We start from the raw sequence: 3,854 nt of genomic DNA, 5'->3' as shown, positions 1-3,854 counted from the left end.
TTTGATGTCTCTGCTTGAAAAGTATGCCGGAAAAAGTGACAAAACCACTTCGTCCCAAACTGGTGGAAGATTTTTCACAATATGTTTGCCCATGTTGCCATTTCATTGGAAGAGTAGTGAAAAGAGAATTGCAATTGTGTTGTGGCATGGATGTCCTGCTGGCTGATAAAAAGGGATCGAATTGGTAAAATTGGTTTTGTTAAATTGTTTTCAAATGCACAAGGGTAACTATGCTGTTTTCGCGTGGGTTGGTTTGAAAATCTTTATGCATTAAGGCTCAAAACTCGCGCCGTTTGAATCCAAAAATCCAATGCATGCTATGATTTTTTTGAGCAATGATTCGAAAAATATCGACTGAAGGCTGTTTTCCTGCTGCTTAATGGGCTGTAAACAGCGAGTTTGGAAGACGCGCTGGTTGATATGTTTTCGGATATACTCCGGATACAGTCCGGGTTTGTCCGGGGTATGTTAAAAATTGAATTTTTTCATCGTTTGTTTTTTTCCTGTCATGGAAATATAATAATATTAAAATTTTGTCACAAAACTAGACTTCACTTCTATTTTAATTGGTGAAAAGAGAGCAGAAAATCGGCACATTTTTCATTACAAATCGAATCTAAACTAACTCCAATATTATACAGCTATGAACAGTTTTTGAAAAGAATTGTTGCCTAAGAGGCCTATTTGCTAAACGAGACAAAGTGTGCAGCAGACGATCACCCCGGATCGATTCGCAATCTTAACTATAAATGGAATCGCTCAGCATTCACTTTGAATACTTAAATACCTGAATAGCGTCGTTTAACAGGCACTTTAAACAGACTAATTTGGTCTTGCCAATAAAAGCAAACTGGTTAGCTAAAATAACTTTGGTTGATAATTTAAACAGTTTTATCGACAAGCAAATGGCAAACTTGTTTCGGTTTTTATTGCTTCACTATTTTAGAGCTATAAAAAAAATACCAAGATGCCTACAATAGGTTGTCATTCGGCAAGATCTAAACTAGATGTTTGATTGTTTGGAGTTTCAGGTCAGGTTGTCATTCATCTTTTCCTTCCCCAATCAGAAGGAATACCAGTTACTTGCAAGGTTTTGGGTTTAAACCGCAAGTAATAAGCTTTTCGTAAGAAAACTGCGTTTAGACAGAAAAAAACAGTCGTTAGAAAGGTCCATTCAAAATATTACATTGTACCGTGCGAACGTATTTTTTTTCGTGTAATCAACTTCTTCATCAAATCACATAATCCACACAAAACTCAAACGAGAAAGCTTTGCCAAACAAACTGGCAGCAGCCACCAACTGGCCGCCAGTTTCGTTTGGTGAGGCAATTTTTATGTAAATCAAAACTAATCTTCTGATGCCATCCATCCAGGCAGCGGCTTCAGCTCTATGCTGTATGCGAACGAATGCAACGAATGGGGAAAAAGCGAAAGGCACTCCGAACTCCGGAGAATCGCTTAGGAAAAGGCTCCCTATTTACTATCTCATATCATGCGAAATGACATCGTGTAAAAGTTGGTACAGCTGCAGAGCAGCACCGCACCACAGGATTGTCTTTCACCGGGCGCGCGTTACCATTACCGTTGGATACTAAACCGATCTTTTAGTGGTTAGCTGTTCAAATGTTTCTCTTCCGGTGGTGCCCAGCACCCAGCACCCAACACCCAGCCAGGAGGCAGTGGTGCGTTGTCGTTAATCGCTCGCTCGCTGCTCGTTTTTTTTTTCAATTAGTTCAATTTAGCTGCCTATTTTCCGCTTTCCGCGAAACAGTTTTTCCGCCAATTATGAAAAAAATATAAACTAGGTGGTTCGTACAGTTTAATTTCTTCCTTAAACGGTGCGTGACTCTGACTAGTTAGGCCGACGGTTGTAAAACGGTGACGAACAAGTTGAGAAAACTCTCAACAGCAACAAAAAATTCCCAAAGCTTTTTGCGTTTCCTTATTAAACAAGCAATCAACGTCACGAAAACTTCCATTAGCATTGACTGTTATGTCACACGGCAGCTGCGCCGCACCGCGACGTTTTCAATTTTATGTATAATTTAATTCGAATTAGCATTCGTCGCCAACCCTGTACGGTTGTGCGACACTTCGTAATCGATATAGGATGTATTCAGCAGCGCACATCACATAATTCGCGAGACGCGCAAAAACAGAGGAGAAAAACTTTCACTTTCGTTCGTTTGGGTGAAGGTCTTTCCTTCTTTACACGTTTCTATCTTTCCCTTCATCCAGCCGGTCGGTCGGTCGGTCGGCCGTCCGCTTCCTTCCGTGCCCGGCTTTATGACAAGCGAGCTCGGGCTCGCTAGTTCCGTCGATTATGCGGCGGCCGGAGTTCGGTTATGTATGAACGAGATAATGCATGATGATGCATAGTTAAACTTCTTTCACTTTTGTGTTTTATTTCTTCGTCAGGTTTTTTTCCCGGTACCGACCAACCAGAAGAGGGCCCTGTTTGGACAAGCATTTAAGTGTTATCTCATTCGGAGGGGCACTTGGGGTGCGCACACCGTCGGTGGGCGCGCGCGGTGAAGCTGCGCTCGTGACGATGATTGGAGGTGACAGATGGTAAAATGATCACTCGCACCACCGCACCGCCCGCTTGTGATCATGCATGATGGTGAGGATGATCCACCATATACATGAGACACAAGATAGCTGGGTTGTGTTGAATGCAGCCTGGTCACTCAGGCTGGGACATATCGGGTCACCAGCGTTGAGATTATGTTGCAATATGCTACCGGCTGGAGGTCAGTAATGGCTTCTCCGAAGGTGAAACTCAAGTGTCTCCGTGTCTGTTATGGACGAGACAGGTTACGTCATTTAAAAGGACCTGTACCGATCAGAAAGCAGCATTTTCGCAGTCTCGCAATAACGTTAAGCGGAAATGGTGAATTGAAAAATTAACGAGCCACAGTGAAAGGCCCTTTCGAAAACGAATTAGGCCAAAAGTACAGTTCCCCCACAATTATGGACCATTTAAGCAGAAGTATGATTTTAAAACAATCAATTGTAGCGCATACTATTGTTTAAAAGCAGTTTATAAAAGTTTTTAGTTACAGAAATATGTAATCTTTCAGTTGATTCAGTTATTAAACCCATTTAGTGTAAGTTTTCCACGGAAATTAAGCTTATATTATGACTGATCAAATACACAATTATGGATCACTTTTGGAAGCGGTCACAATTATGAAACAATTTTCATCATATTATGGATCAAAATAAAAATACACTTTTTGCAGCGAATTCACTCAATGAACTTTATTCAAATCATGTAATAACATAAAAATCACATGTTTCAAATCGTATGAAAGACCTTGTGTGGCTTTTGGTCTGTCTTTAGATGCCTGCCGTCCTTCTTCGAAGACACCTACCGATCAGCCTTTGGGCATGCTTTTCGCGATTTCACGACTGATTTTTTGTCCTGGAAAAGAATCCTAGGCTCACCAGCTGCGTTGGCTCCGAAAAGACTAGTATAGGATGAAGTTTTCTTTTTTCCGAATTGTTATTGACGATGTAGGTACAGTGGATCTCGGAAAAGTTAATCGATGCAAGAGTTTAATTCAATCGCTGCTATGATGCGACTCTGTATGAAACAGTGGAAAGGCGACAATAAACCGAAAAAATGAAAAATAAACATAAAAGGAAATCGCGCGTATCTGACCGAAAGCTCAAAGGACCAGTAAATTCAAACTCTCTAAAAAGTTAAGGAAAAAATTAACGTTTTAGATTGTTGCATGAGAGCTAACATTCGCTTAACTTTTGCGATGAACCGTTGCATATGTACCATCATAGTGTTTTACTGCCTTACGTAGCTTTCCTGTCCTGCGTAATTCAGAAACAGCATTTT

Source organism: Sabethes cyaneus, chromosome 1 (genome assembly GCF_943734655.1).
Source record: "Sabethes cyaneus chromosome 1, idSabCyanKW18_F2, whole genome shotgun sequence".
Lineage (NCBI taxonomy): Eukaryota > Metazoa > Arthropoda > Insecta > Diptera > Culicidae > Sabethes > Sabethes cyaneus.
This window is presented reverse-complemented; position numbering follows the sequence as displayed.